The sequence below is a fragment of the Gracilinanus agilis genome, chromosome 1, assembly GCF_016433145.1.
Source record: "Gracilinanus agilis isolate LMUSP501 chromosome 1, AgileGrace, whole genome shotgun sequence".
Classification (NCBI taxonomy): domain Eukaryota; kingdom Metazoa; phylum Chordata; class Mammalia; order Didelphimorphia; family Didelphidae; genus Gracilinanus; species Gracilinanus agilis.
In genome coordinates, this window is record NC_058130.1 from 483,123,911 (window position 1) to 483,140,502 (window position 16,592).

Sequence of the window (16,592 nt, forward strand, 5' to 3'; positions counted from 1 at the left end):
CTACAGAGAGGCAGATTTTGTCCTATAAGGGAACATTTCTCTCTAGTTAGAATTATCTGAAAGTTCAATGGGCTGCTTTGGTTAGTCTTGGACTACTCACCATGTGAGTTCTATAAGTATAGGTGAGATAACCATCTCTCTGAGATATTGTAGAAGGGATTTCTGCTTAGATATTAGTAGGATTGGATCATTTGTCTATTCCTTCCTACTCTGAGAGCTCGAGATCTTTTGATATCAGTTCTGTAGTATTTCATATTAAGTACAATAAAATGCTTTAGGCCTTAAATCCTTAAAAGCTTTTTTAATATCCTCAAATACTTAGGAGTTAACATCCTTAAAATGCTGATATTTCAGAAGAGTGAAAGGGCTGTGATTTTATCCATATGAACAGATAGTGATTACCACCTCTCTGTTTTAACAGATGGTTTTGTGTGTGATTATAGCCAAAAAAAGTTTACTGCTTGGTGGCCAACTGTTTGGTGATGTGTCTCTTCAAGATAACAAGACTGGTTCTTGGATGATAACTATGCATCCATTCCTGGGCATAAGTCTGACCATTTTGGCAGGACATCTTAGAGCTTGTGTTCTACTGGCACATAGTATGTGTTCACTTCCAAATCACCAAGAGGTATAGGAGCAAGATTTCAGTTGAGGAAAAATATTGACAATGTCTTGTTCTAATTTAGTGCTTTGGAAGCCATTTTTAGTTCTATCTCACTGCATACCCTCCCCCTATACAATTACAAAGTGACAGCCATAGGCCAGAGCCAAACATGAAGCAAGTGTTGACAGTGCAATGTGTCTGACAGTAACTGCTGAGGATAAAAAGAACTGAAACTCTCACCCTTATTAAAATGAATGTGGAGTACCTGAAGAGACTGGTAGGAAGTCAGATGAAGTCATTTGGCTCTAGGCTGTACCCAGAACATTCTGCTCTAGTGATGATGTATGTTTCCTTAGAAGTACGCCTATGAAAAGACACCTTCGGATGATTTTTTTTGGCTTCAACTATTTGTTTTTCTTTGTTGTGATTGAAACAAGCCTTTGATCACAAAAAGAAATACAAAGACTAGCCAAGAAGTCATCTGGGAAAGATTTGATTCTTTATGTTTCTAAGTGACTTCTTATTTTTGGTTCAAGTTTCTAGCAGTGAAACATCGGATCTTGTGGAACCTGGGACTAGTGCTTTCTGATTTTGGCCTCATTGTCTCATCCCTGTATTTCACTTTCTAGAGCATTAGCAAAAAGAAGAAACTTTTTAATAATTTTTTTCTAGGAGCTCTTGGAAAATGTAATATTTGCTTTTCAAATGAAAGACCTGTTGAGAATGTATGAATAAGTAGACAGTCTGAGGGAAAATTTGCACTTTTGGATGCCGTTCTGGGTTCTATTTCAAAACACTGTCGTCATTTCCTTAGTTTTCAAAGAGGATGAATGACAGAATGAGGAAGACTTGTACAAAATTTGCCAGCCTTGCTTTCTCTTTCAGAAGAAATCAAAGTCCAGTGATAGGATAAAATTCTGGATGACTGGTGATGGCTCTGGATGCAGGGGATGAGTGGATGACCTTGGTGTCTTTAATGTCTGTCCAAGCTCTAAGCACTCCATAGCACTTGGTTTAGCCACTTTCATGATGATTGGAACACATTGATCTCATCTGCCCTTTCTACCAGCGGAAGTCTTCACATGCTTGGGGTAGATATCCTCTAATTCACTGATGGGTTTGAGGTCTTTTGGTTACCTCAGCTTAATTTAGCCAGTCTATCAAAATTGCTTAATCAGAATGTGCATGCTACAGCTTCCTGTAGCTGCATAGGCAAAAGTTGGTGGAAAGGCAGACACTCAAGGTGGATGAGCAGCCCTAGAAAGGGATTGCCAAGCCCTCACACCAGAAGAGCTAGTCCTTCTAAAACACTCCATACATTCTATGTCAACACTTATAGCCTTCGCTGAGTGTGTTATAAGAGGTCAGTGAAAGTCCTATTAATTAAGTAAATTAATTTGTAATTTGTAAATATAGACAGAGAGTAGCAAGTACATTACTGAATCAACAGTGCCCAGAAACAGAAAGATAGGACACGAGGAACACCAATCTCACAAACTCTTGTTGAATTTCCTTGATGGAAAGTTCTGAAAATAAAAGTGTTACAATATAATCTGCTTGTAAAATAATTAAAGGCTACTCTTGAGAAATCCACTCCAACCTAACACTTGTATACTATTTACAAAGTAGGGTGCAAGTTACTAAAGATACAAAGACAATGAAAAAGAGTCCCTGTCCTCAAGGAATTTACCTTCAACTAGTGTATGCAACCTGAAAATAGATCAGTATAGTCATAACAATCTTAGGAGGAAAAAAATAATGAAGGGGATCAAAAATGGATATCCTGGGTATAATGGTACTTGAGCTTACCCTTGAAGGTATAAAGATGGAATATGTGCAAAGGGGATGGGACAAAGAGAGCCAGAGAAGGAGTGGCTGAGAGTTGGTGACAGTTACTGACAGTTGAGAGACCAGAGAGGATTCTGGGTAATTCTTCAGAGGAGGAAGGAGAAGGGAGGGCTTCCAGCGGAGGACTGAGAGAGGAGGAGGACATCCTAGCTTGGATCCAGTCCTGACGGCTTCCTGAGGATCTTTCTTTGGACATTGAAACCCTGATTCCCTGGTCAAAGATTCCTTCACATCTCACCCAGCAAGACTTTAATCATTGAGTTAGCTAAGTTTTTGGACACCATTTTGGGAGTGATCTCTTAGTTTCCTTCTCCCATTACCTAACCTTGCTGAAAGACCCCCTTTCAGTCAAAACTTACAATTATAGAAAAGGATAGAAACAGAAGGAGAAGGGACAAGGGGGAAGAAGCTTAGGAGTGGGAGCCATTAAGGTTCCCACCTAAGCAATGGACTCCATAGGAATAGAGAAGAGGGCACCCCAAATCCCTCTGCCCTTCACCCCTTTCCCCAATCCCTGAATTGAGATTAATAAAAGCCATTCATTAGTTAGCGTTCCAGAGTGTCTAAGAGACAACGAGGGAGAGGGGGAACCACAGCTTGGTCTAGTTGCCTCCATTTTGGAGCCAGACTACCTGCTGTGAAATTGACTGATCTCAAGGGAGGCTTGTGTGAACCCCACCCTCATTCAGAATTGGATTGGGGTACCACATACCTCATCTTAAAGGGAAGCCTCACCCCCTACTCCTATGGGGTGGCACAACCATTCAGGTCACCAAGTTTCTGGGTGACACCCCTTCAAAGTCTCCCAGTGTATATTCAGCGGAAGGGGAGAAATAGAAAGGATGGTCAAGATCCTCATTGCAACTGATATGAGGAGTCATTTCATTCCAGGCACAAGGGATAGTTTGTGTAAAGGTATATAGGTAGCAGATGGACTGCTAAGCTCAGAAAGCCACTAGTAGGCTAACTGTACAAAATCACAGAGTGCAAGAGGAGTTGTGTGAAATACCTGCAAATGTAGATTTTTCTGGGTGTGATCCACTTCATGTTTATTATCTACAGTGATTCCTGATAATTTTCTCATTTATTAAATTTAAGGCATTTAATTTTTAAAATATTTTTAATTTTAAGTTCCAATGATCTCCCTTCTCCTGCTCTTTCCCCCACCTATTGGGAAACAAGAAATACCATGCACATTGCACCTTTGTTTTTAATTGCTTGTTCTCATAAAAAGTACTGCTAGAAATGTTTCAACATATATGGGAATTTTCTTCTTATCAATGACTTCTTTGGGGTATAAGCCCAAAAGTGGAGTATCTGGTTCTAAGGGTCTGGGCTTAGTCAATTTGCATAATTCCAAATTGCTTTTCAAAATGATTGTCCTATTTTGTAGCTCTAATGACTGTGTATTTGTGTGTCTCCCACTTCATTATTGCCATTTTTTGTAGGATGAGAGGTAAAATCTCAGGGGTGTTTTGATTTGCATTTTTCTTATTAATGATTGCAGCATTTTTTTCAAATGGTTGTAAAAACTTTGCAGTTTTTTTTGAGAACTGCTGGTTCATATCCTTTGACTATATTTCTATTGGAGAATGACTATTAGTTTTACATATATATGTGTGTAAATCAATTTATTCCAAATAATAGATATGAAACCCTTCTTAGACAAATTTGATACAAAGATTTTCCCCCATTTGTCCATTTCTGTTCTTGTCCTAGATTCATTAATTTTTTCTATGTAGAAGCTTTTTAGTTTTATGTAATCAATCATCTATTTTATCTTTTGTAATTGCCTCAGTTTCTTGATTGATTAAGACTACATCTCCTATGCATACCTTTGAGAAGTATATGATCTACTTCTCTTTAATATTTTTCTAAAGTATAATTTTTAAGGTCACGTTATTTATTTAGAATGAAATGTATTAGAGAATATGGCATAAGGTGTTGTTCTAAACCCATGTTGGTGAACCCATGGCATGTGTGCTGGAGGGAGCTGCTCCCTTCACCCTCTCCACTCATGCCTGAGAACATTTCTCATGTGACCCACCCCTATGTCCAGCAACCCAGTGGAAGCACTTCCTCCCTCCCATGTCTGGGATAAGGTGGGGGGCTCACATGTGGTGTGCGTGTTGCAGTTGGGGCACTCAGTCTCTAAAAGGTTCATCATCACTGATTTAAACCTTATTTCTAATAGACTGCTTTCCATAATTAGACTTCTGCTTTAGAAAACTTTTAAAAAATATTTACCAGTTCTTTTTCTGTTATATTTTAAGATTTGCTTTGGGTTATCTTATAATACATAAGTTCATTAGGGAATGATGATTCTACACCTGTACAGATGTCTGGGATATACTCCTTCCTCTATTTGCTGACCAACTATAGGATGTCTCCCCTTGTAGATCCTACTATCACCTCAAACTACTCAGTATACACAAAACAGATTTCATTGTTTTTCTTCCCTAAATCAGCTCCCTTCTCATCTATCCATTTCTCTTGGTAATACTATCACTGTTTCACTTTTCTAGGCTACAATTCTTGTTTTCTTGGCATCTCTTAGTTTTCCTTCACCAGTTTCCCTAAATCCAATCTGTCACCAAATCTTGTTATTTCTTCCTGTGAAATGTCTTTCATATTTATTTCTTCCTCTTCATTACTTCTGCTATCACTTCCTTCAGCTATTTTTTTATTCCTAGACTATAAGAATAACTTTCTGAATGTTCTCCCTTCAAATATATCATACATATTATTATCCCATTTCAGAAATCTAAATTAGATTTATTTTTCCTCTGCCTCCAAGGCCAAACTCTTCTGCCTATCTTCTAAGACCTTCCCTAATTTAAACCTATGCCACCTAATTTCCCACTTTTTCCCACTTGACTCAGAGAATCACCAGTTATCATAGCAGAACCTACCTTGTTGTTCATAATTTTGGGCATATCTGATTCTTCCTGGCCTTCTTTGGTGTTTTCTTAGCAAAGATACTGGAGTGGTCTGCCATTTCCTTCTCTGGCTCATTTTATAGATAAGGAACTGAGGCAAACAGAGCTAAGTGATTTGCCCAGGATCACAAAGCTAGTAAGTATATCTGAGACTAAATTTGAACTCACGTCTTCCTGACTCCAGGTCCCACACTCTATCCATTGAGCCACCTAGCTGGTCTATAGGAACCTACTGTAGCAACCATCTAGTTCAATCCATCCTTCAAAAAGAACCTCTCTACAATATAACCGACAAGTAGTTATCCAGTTTTGACTTGTAGACCATTAATGAGTTCCCTTTCAAGACAATCTACTCTGCTTTTGCACAATTCTAATTGTTAGGAAGTTTTTCTTCACATAGAATCTAAATTTGCTTCTTTATTCTATCTATTATTCCTAACACTAGTAGCTAATATTTATGTAGTGTTTTAAGATTTGTATTACACATATGAACTAATTTGATTCTCATGTCAAGCCTTAAATGTAAGTGCTTTATTATCCCTACTTTACAGATGAGGAAATTGAGGCATAGTGAGGTTAAGTGATTTGCCCAGTGTCATACCTCCAGGAAGTGTCCGATTTTAGATTTGAACTCAGCTCTTCCTGACTCTCCTCCCAGAATATGATTATCACTGTCTCCATGGCATTTCCTTTAGAATCTCCTCAGACCTATGGACAAAGCTGCAATAAATAGCAGGCATTCAATAAATTCTTGCTGATTAAATGGTCATTTCCATTCTTTAAAAAAAATTTTTTTTAAATGCTTACCTTCCATCTTAGAATCAATACTGGGTAGTGGTTCTAAGGCAGAAGAGTGGTAAGGGCTAGGCAATGGGGGTCAAGTAAATTGCCCAGGATCACATAGCTAGGCAGTGTCTGAGGTCACATTTGAACCAAGGACTCCATCTGCAAGGCTGACTCTCCATCCACTGAGCCACCCAGCTGCCTCCTCCATTCACTCTTTTTTTTTTTGTATATATTTTTTTTATTTTAAACCCTTAACTTCTGTGTATTGACTTTATAGGTGGAAGATTGGTAAGGGTAGGCAATGGGGGTCAAGTGACTTGCCCAGGGTCACACAGCTGGGAAGTGGCTGAGGCCGGATTTGAACCTAGGACCTCCCGTCTCTAGGCCTGGCTCTCAATCCCCTGAGCTACCCAGCTGCCCCCACTCCATTCACTCTTAAAGTCTGAAATAAGGAATTCCCTAATTGTCTTAGAAAATTCTTACATGCAAACAGTGATGCAGTGGCATGCTGACGTCCTTTGGAATTTTAGCTGAATGGATCTCAAAAGTTAGTAAGCAAAACATTTTAAATTATATGATTCAATGAAGGGATTACTGTATAATTAACAAAGGAAAAGTGAATTAGTACACCTTTATTTGTTAGTAAGAGAAAAAAGAACTTGTTGCAATTCCAGTTTTCACTTTCTCATTCCTATTTTTGTCAAATGATTGGAAAAGCCTGACTCTGCACTATAGGAAGGGCAGTAATATACACACACCCAGAGATGACCTCAGTTTGGCATCAATCTCCAGTTAAGCTAATTAAGGCTGTGTGTAGGAACCTAAATTGCAAAAGTAACCTCTTGATAAGAAGACCTATGCCACTAAGCACAGGAACTGGTAAAGTGGAGGTAGTACTGCCTAGTAATTAGCTCACTGCACAGAAGTCCTACCTCATGAATTATGCTGAGCTCTTTAGCTAATGCCTTCTGACACCTGTGTGACTCTCTGTTTCCCCATCTCAAAACTAAAATAACAACAGCCAAGTGAAAATTAAGGCAGATTCTGTGAGATCTCCTATCTACAACCTTTGGCAGGGGAGGATCCCAACCCAGGACCTTGGTATCTGGCAGAAATTGTTGGGGACACTTTTTGTGACAGTAAAGGAATAGGGATATTGCTTAACTATTTCAAGTCCCAATTAATACCTTCCTTCTAGAAATTGAGGGGTCAGCTTGACAAAAGTTCGGGATCATGGCTGAGTAAGAACAAGCACACAGTATCCTAAGAAGTAATCTGATTTCCAGCTTGTCATAAGAGAAAAAATTGGTGGACAGTCTGAGTTAACCTTCTACTCTAGGAAAGTGAGCAGGCACCTTTGGGATGTGATTTGAGAAGAACCCAGGAAGATCCTATGCCTAGAAATAATCTCCCAATCCCCAATGTCAAAATAACCCAAGTTCTACATTATGCATTTCTTTAGATCTTTAATCCTGTTGATTCTCTTTATTTTTATTTTTTAAAAGTAATTTATTTGTTTATTTGAAATTTTTATTTAATTAATTAATTTAGAATATTTTTCCATGGTTACATGATTCATTTTATTTCCCTCCCCTCCTCTCTCCTGTAGCCAACGAGCAATTCCACTGGGTTTTACATGTGTCATTGATCAAGACCTATTTCCATATTATTAATATTTGCATTAGATTGATCTTTTAGAGTTTGCATTCCCAATCATATCCCCATTGAACCATGTGATCAAGCTGTTGTTTTTCTTCTGTGTTTCTACTCCCACCGTTCTTTCTCTGGCTGTTGATTCTCTTTAAAATTGTAAAGTATGCCCAGAGAAAAGTTTCTTTCAGAAATGAGGCAATATGAGTGTAGAATATTATATAGCCTATCAGAAATGGTTGATGTGTTAGATGATTTTGCTTAAGTGCTTTTTCTTTCCTTTTTTTCTTTTAAAGTTTTTGTTAGAAGGGATGATTTTCCAGGTAGGGAGGTAGGGAAGAACATATCTATTAGTAAAGGTGAAAAAAAATAAAAGGTCAATAAAAATAAGGGTTTTTTTCTCTTTCTTTTTAAATAAAGCCTTTTGGGAGATTTAATAATTTAAACTAATTTATACTTTGGCATTTGTGATTTAGTAAATCCTATTTTGGGGAGTAATACTGAGTGCCTGACATAGGTCTAGTTTCATAGAACCTTCTATTCATTTAGAAAAAACCAAAGTCATTTCATTGTTTATATAAATATCAAAGATCCTTTCTCCAATATTCCTAAGAAGTGGTTATCTGATTTATGATCATCAAGGAAATTTTGACGGAGCCCTCATTGTTGTTTAGTCATTTCAGTCACGTCCAACTCTTTGCAATCCCCATTTGAGGTTTTCTTGGCAAAGATACTGGAGTCTTTTGTCATTCTCTTCTCCAGCTCATTTTAAGATGATGAAATTTAGGCAAACAGGATTGTGACTTGCCCAGGATCACATCAAAGTAAATGTCTGAAGCTGAATTTGCACTTAGGTCTTCCCAATTCTAGGCCCACTGTTCTATCTATTGTGCCACCTAGCTGCCCAGGAGACCTCACAGAAATTACTAAATAATCATAGAGTTCTTAGTAGAGTTTCACAGGCAATCCATGACATATTTGGACAGCTCTAATTATTAGGAAACTCTTCCTTATCTTGAACTGATATCTGACTCCTTTAATTTTCACCTTTTGGTTCTAGTTCTACTCTTAGGAGCCAAGAAAAATTAGACTAATTCTTCTTTCATATGTGAATGCACTAAATGTTTGAAGATTGTAATCAAACTGTTTGAAGACAAGCAATTCAGTTACTAAGGAACTGATAGCCAACTAGATAATCTTCTCTCACTTAGATTCTATGAGAGGGGGCAAGGGGGGGGGGATGGGACAGTGTTTCATCTATCATTTAAAGCTTGGGAGATGCAATGTAGATGACTAGATTTGGAGACAGGAAGATCTCGGCTCTCTAGGTAAAGTGGTTTATAAGCCTTAAAGTATATATAAAAATGTGTTATTGTTGTTGCTCTTATTCTCCCCTTTTTATTTTTGGTGTGAATTTGTAATTTTACTGGTGTAAGGATATTTTGTTTAAAAAACCCTTTTACCAATGCAGATCAGCAACTGTTTTGCAACTAATTGCCCTAGAGAGCTTTTTGGGGGTCCTGAGAGGTCTAGCATCACTCAGCTTCTGGCAGAGGCGAAACTTGAAACCAAGTCTTCTTAACTCTGAGACCAGCTCTCTATTCACCATGTGACACTGTTCCTTAGATACAAGCTATTATTTTCTATTGGAAGTCAAGAACTGTTAATTTTTGGTTTGGAATCCCCAGTGCCAGAATTTTGAAGAGAGGCCTTAAAAGAACTAGAGGGGGCAGCTGGGTAGCTCAGTGGAGTGAGAGTCAGGCCTAGAGACAGGAGGTCCTAGGTTCAAACCCGGCCTCAGCCACTTCCCAGCTGTGTGACCCTGGGCAAGTCACTTGACCCCCATTGCCCACCCTTACCACTCTTCCACCTATGAGACAATACACCGATGTACAAGGGTTTAAAAAAAAAAAAAAGAACTAGAAATTTTTACATTTGTATAACATTTCAATACCTGTCAAAGTATCTTCCCAACCATGCTCACAGATAATCCTAATAAAAACCTCATGAAGTCCATAGGGCAATAAGACAAAATTCAGGGATTTTGTCTGAAGGAGACTTAGAAGTAATATGGCCCGCAAGATTTAAGTCATTGGGGGCAGGTACCTTAAAAGGCTAACTAAAGGGCTGAGATTATGAAAGAGTAAAAATGAAATCAGAACATGGGATTACTGAGTGAGTTCTGAAAAATGAAGGAATTGAGGATCACAAAGAGAATGAGAAACTAGTGGCAGAGAGACCAGTTTTAATACTAGCATAAATTTCTCAATTGACAACTATCAAAGGCTATGATGAGCTAGTTCTTTCTTCCACTATATTTTTATTTATTTTGTTAAATATTTCCCAATGACATGTAAAATTATTTAAGGTGGCTCAGTAGATTGAGAACCAGGCCTAGAGATTGGAGGTCTTGGGTTCAAATTTGACCTTAAACACTTCCTAGGTGTGTGGCCCTGGGCAGGTCACTTAACCTCACCTTGCCTCGTCCTTACAACTCTTCTGCCTTGAAACCAATACACAGTATTGATTCTAAGATGGAAGGTAAGGGTTTTTAAAAAATTATCACACTCATTTTTTAAAAATTTGAGTTCTATAAATTCTTTCTTTCTCCCTCTCCTTTCCCACTTCCTTGAGAAGGCAAGCTGTACTGATTATACATGTGACATTTTGCAAAATATATTTTCACATTAGCAGTGTTGTAAAGAAAAGACAAAAACTTCCTAGAAAAACAAAGAAGTTTTAGAAAAAGTATGCTTCAGTCTGCGGTTAGAGTGTATCAGTTCTAGCACAACAACACATTGCCCAAACCTGGCAAATAAAAATCATATTAAATTTTTCACAGAATTATTTATGTGATTGATTTTCAATATATCAGTTTAAGGAATATAGCTCAGAGGAATACATTTAAATTTATCACATTCTATCTAAATAAAGGAACAGAGTCATATCCATGGTATAATGAAAGAATTACAGAGAAAAAGCCTGGGACCTTCAGGACCTGACTCTCATTTTGGGCAGTTTCTGAAACAGCTCCAAGAAAGTCAACAGCATTGGGTGTGGTTTTAATTTTGCTCTGAAGCCAAATTCCAGTGTAGTCTTCACAAAGGTTTGAACATTTTCCACCTTTTCATAAATAATTTGAATGTCAACATAATTTGAAGTATGATAGGAATAATCTCTGATAATGGGTAGTGAGTGATAATAGACTTCTATTTTACTTTTGACAGATTATAATTTATCTTCTTCTATCTGATGGTTAATGCAAGGGAATGTTCCAAGATGAGAGAGAGTGTGGACCCTCATCCTAGTGGATTTCTGTTAAACTCTTTTCTCAATTTCCTCTATCTTTGCAAGTTTGATGCTATCACACCTGTTCTCCTGGGGAATATTGATTCCCCTTTCACCTTGATGAAAGTGTGGAAAAACAACTTTCTTCTCCTACAGGAGAATAGAATTTGCAACAGTTATTTTTATTAAGAAGTCAAGAGAAAACATGAGTATGCCACAGTCAGATAAACAAAAGCCCAGAAATGGGTGTGTTTATAGGCCAGCAGTTATTCTATATTATATTCAAAGCTAGCCAAAAATCTTATGCTATCTAGTTTCAGTTGAGCTCTATGTATAGCTTAGCAATCTTTTGTTCATCTTTTATTGATTACTTAGCAAATTAATCCCAGAAGTTTCTTCAAAAATATGTTTAGTTTTCAAAAATCTTTGTAGTGTTTTAATATGAACAAAAGGATAAACTGAGGAATATCTCCATGAGAGATCACCTTTATTAGCAGAGGCAAACTACTTCTCAATAAGTGTGTCAGTGGCTTGCCTCCACTTATGCCAAAGACTCCAGACAAAAAGAGAGCAAACTTCAAATTGCTTTTGGTGAGTACAGAACAAAGAACTGAACGGGGTAGATGATGTCATGGAATTAAGGATAACATGATTGGTTACAGAGCTGAAGCACAAGGAACAACATAACTGGTTGGAAGTTTGGTAATGGGGGCTTGCAACAACTCCCCCTTCTTCTCTCATGAAACTAAGGAATGCTCATTGAGTACAGGTGCAAGATAGCAGCCCTTTTTGGGCTTTTGGACAGCAAACCAGACTTCCTTTAAGAATAGCTTGGTGGCTGCTAAATTCCTTGAGGTAGGAGATTTGGATTTTTAAATTTAACCCATTACAGAACAGTTGAATTCTGAACTAGATTGAGAGACAAAGAACCATGACTTAAGCAGTTACAGAACAAAAGTAGTTATAGGACAAAATCAATGACTTCTAAATAGGCTTAGGATAATAAGAATAATGATACATTGATGCATGATACATGATACAAATAAGAAAATGATACAGGATCAGTTTTAATCTTCTCATCAGATATAAGATAGTTGAGAAAAGTTCATGAGAAAAGGGCTTGGTAAAAGTGGGGTAACTAGCTGGAAGGTCATTGAAAGTCAAACGTTTCATATACTTGCCAGAAAAGACTAACATGATTTTAGGTGTAAAGACAGCTAGATGGTACAGTGGATAGTAGCCTGGAGTTAAGACCACCTAAATTTAAATCTAGGCTCAGTTACTTATTGTGTGTCCTTGGGGAGGTTATTTAACCTATATTTGCTTCAGTTTCCCCAATGGAAAAATGGGGAGAATTGCATCTATCTTGAAGGGTTATTGTGAGAATCAAATGAAATATTTGTAAAAAGCACTTAGTAGAGTGCCTAACATGTAGTAGACCCTAAATAAAAGTTCATTTCCTCCCTTTCCCCTTCCCCTTCCCTTAGGCAACATCAGTACCTATAAATGTTTATTTATTTATTTGTTTGTTTGTTTTTTAAACCCTTAACTTCTGTGTATTGGCTCCTAGGTGGAAGAGTGGTAAGGGTGGGCAATGGGGGTCAAGTGACTTGCCCAGGGTCACACAGCTGGGAAGTGGCTGAGGCCGAATTTGAACCTAGGACCTCCCGTTACTAGACCTGACTCTCAATCCACTGAGCTACCCAGCTGCCCCTTATGTTTATTTTGATGTATATTACTTTGTTCCTTTTTCTCTGTGTTAGTTAGTCCATGTTTGTAGAATAGTGTTCAGTTCCAGTCACCATATTTTGGGCAAAATATTGACAAACTAGAGTAGATTCACAATTTCAGAGATGGAAAGGGCTTGTGATCACAGAAGAGAGGCTGAGACACGTAACAGTTGTCTAGAACACTGACAGGTGAATAAGAATAGGTATCATTGCAGATTACCTTAAGGTTTGCAAAATGCCTCACATATATTATCTCAGTTGATCTTCACAACCACTTGGTGAGGTCACAACCACCTGATAAATCGACCATGCACCTGTAAGAAATCTATTCAAATGGAGAAAGACAATTTGGGTCTTATAGTTTTGGAAAATGTATGTCAAAAATTGTTTTCACGTAATTGGGAAATGAAATATTTTAATAATAATAATAATAATAATAGAAAGCCAATCTCAGGACCAAAAAGATCCGTGTTCATATCTGGCCTCTAAAAGAGAATACTTATACAAAACCAAAATTCCCCTCAAAAAAACAAATAAACTAAAGTGAAAAATTATATGCTTTGATCTGCATTCTAACTCTAACAGTTTTTTCTCTGGATGATAATATTCTTTGGCATAAATTCTTCAGAATTGTCCTATATCATTGTAGTGCTAAGAATAGCTAAGTCTTTCACAGTTGATCATCATTCAATATTGCTGTTACTGTGTACAATGTTCTAGTTCTGCCTATTTTACTCTGCATCAATTTACATAGGTCTTTCCAGTTCTTTCTGAAATCATCCTGTTCATCATTCCTAACAGAGACAGAAGTATTCCATCAACATTATAGACCACAATTTGTGCAGTCATTCTCCAACTGATGGACATCCCCTTAATTTCCAATTTTTTGCTACAGCAAAAACCCTTTAGGCGTAGTTCTAAATTGCTTTCCAGAATGGTTGGATCAGTTCATAACTCCATCAACAATTCATTAGTGTCTCTATTTTGCCACATCCCCTCCAACATTTATCACTTTCTTTTATTGTCATATTAGCAAATCTGATAGATATGAGATGGTACTTAGCAGTTGTTTTAATTTGTATTTCTCTTATCAAGAATGATTTAGAACATTTTTGTTATGATTATTGATAGCTTGGATTTCTTCATCTGAAAACTGCTTGTTCATATTCTTTGACCATTTACCAAGTGGAGAATGACTTGGGTCCTTATAAATTTGACTCAGTTCTCTATATATTTGAGAAATTAGGCCTTTATCAGAGAAATTTTCCCAGTTTGTTTCACTTCTAATCTTGATTTCATTGGTTTTGCTTGTATAAAAACTTTTAAATTTAATATAATGAAAAGTATTAATTTTATAGTTTGCAATGTCCCACACCTCATTTGGTTATAAATTCTTCCCTTCTCCATAGATCTGCCAGATAAACCATCCCATGTTCCCATAATTTGCTTATGGTATCACACTTTATGTCTAAATCATATACCCATTTTGACTTTATCTTGGTATAGGGGGTGAGATATTGGTCTATACCAGTTTCTGCCATACTGTTTTCCATTTTCCCAGCAATTTTTGTCAAAAAGTGAATTTTTATCCTCAAAGTTGGGATCTTTCGGTTTATCAAACCCTAGATCGCAATGGTCTCTCTCTCTCTCTCTATTGTCACACTGCTTCTTCATTCTGTAGTTAGTAGTAGTAATAGCAGTGATAACATTAATAGTAGTAGTAATAGTAATAGTAGCAGAGGTAGTAATGGTGGCAGAAGCAGCAGAAGTTATAATAGTAGCAGTATTAACATTAGTTGTATTAATAGTAGTAGTAAAAATAACAATTGTGTTTAGTGGTGCTTTACTTTTTGTGACCCCATTTGGGATTTTCTTGGTAAAAATACTGGAGTGGTTTGCCATTCCCTTCTCTAGCTCATTTTATAGATGAGGAAATTGAGGCAAACAGGGGTAAGGTGACTTTCCCAGGATCACACAGCCAGAAGTATATGAAAACAGTTTTGAACTCATAATGATGAGTTTTCCTGACACCAGGCTCTGTGCTCTATCTACTGACCCACCTGACTGCCATAAAACAATAGTAGTACTAGCAATAATAGTAGTCATATGAGGGCACCCTTGCTTCTCTGCAAAGCTGGAAAGTGGCAGGGCTGTATAAAAGATCCTTACTTATTGACTCAATGTTTCCCGGTGCTACATGAATTACTAGCAAAGCACTTTATCACCTTCCTCCTCTCAGACATAAACCTCATCTTTTCTTAATAGAAGGCATCAAATATTTCTTAACAAAAGAATACCAAGTGACCCTTCCAAGCGCAAGCCAATAAATGTACTTTATACAAAGCATTCATATCTTGTATGGCTTTTATATTAACATTTTTAAGAAAACTGTATATTGACCAAGGAACAAAAATAGTCCCCCCAAAGTCCCAGGGATATAGGAAGTTATCCATCATTGATTTGGTAATTAGTGAATAAACTGCCTGGAAGCACTATATGATGTACTCCTCTTATTATTACAAGGCCTTTGACTCACTGCCGCAGTCATGGCTTGCTCCTTATTACAAATATATAAAATAGAACGAAGTAGAGTAAGCATCCGAGAATACTTGATGTACGCATGAAGAATTGTTAAACACATTAACAATGCAGTAGCAAGGTGATATTTTTCAGTTTGTCTTTTGTAATTTTACCAAGCTTTGAACCCATTGTCATCTCTCTTAAATAGAACTGTTAGTTCTTTAAAAGAACTTCTTTTAGGTTAAAGAAGTCATACTACAGCATTAATCACTTGGATGGCTTCACTAAAAAAAAAAATAGGAAAATGTATTTTTTATCTTGTAGAATTTTTCTTTAATGATTAATTAAACTGCCATTAGGACTTGATAAGTATAAAATTCACAATGTAGGTCAAGAAAAATGGTTTTCAAGCTTGAAAGTAGAAGTCATATTGAATCAGTGGTTAAATATATTTGTAAATAATCTTGGTCCTCTTCAGGCAGGGAAGATCAAATTTAAATTTATGTTTGACAAAACTATTGTTGTGTATGCCAAGAGACTTGCTGGAATCCTTAAACCAAAGTTTAATAGAAAAAATGTGTTTAAAACTACTAATTCCTACAGAATACTGATGTAAGGATATGGTTCCTTTAAGATTATGTCTTCTTATATGTGCAGTTTAGTTTTGCATGGGACAGAAAAATATTTTTATTAAAGAGAAAGAATCATATCACCTGGTTAAAGATGTATGTTTCATAGATAAAGTCTGATCCCTAAAAGTACTCATTAAAAATGTTTAATACAAACTGTTAAAGTATACACATACACATATCTTTTTTTAAACCTTTCCTTTCCATTTTAGAGTCAATACTGTGATATGATTGATTCCAAGGTAAAAGAGTGGCAAGGGCTAGGCAATGGGGGCTAAGTGACTTGCCCAAGGAAGCAAGGAAGTATATGAGGCCAGATTTGAATCCAGGACCACCTGTCTCTAAATCTGGCTCTCAATCCGCTGAGCTCTCTAATTGCCCTCTGATGTGTATCTTTTAACCACAGAAGTCAGATCAATGAGCTTTTAACAAACATTCACATTATATCTTGTGTACTGTGCTACAATGAGGATACAAAAAAGATTTTTAAAAAATCCTTGCTCTCAAGGAGTGCAGAGTCTAATGGAGGAGCTAACATACAAACTATGTTCTGAAAGAGGGAAAATTTAGGTGTTTTGTAGATATATATTTAAAAGGT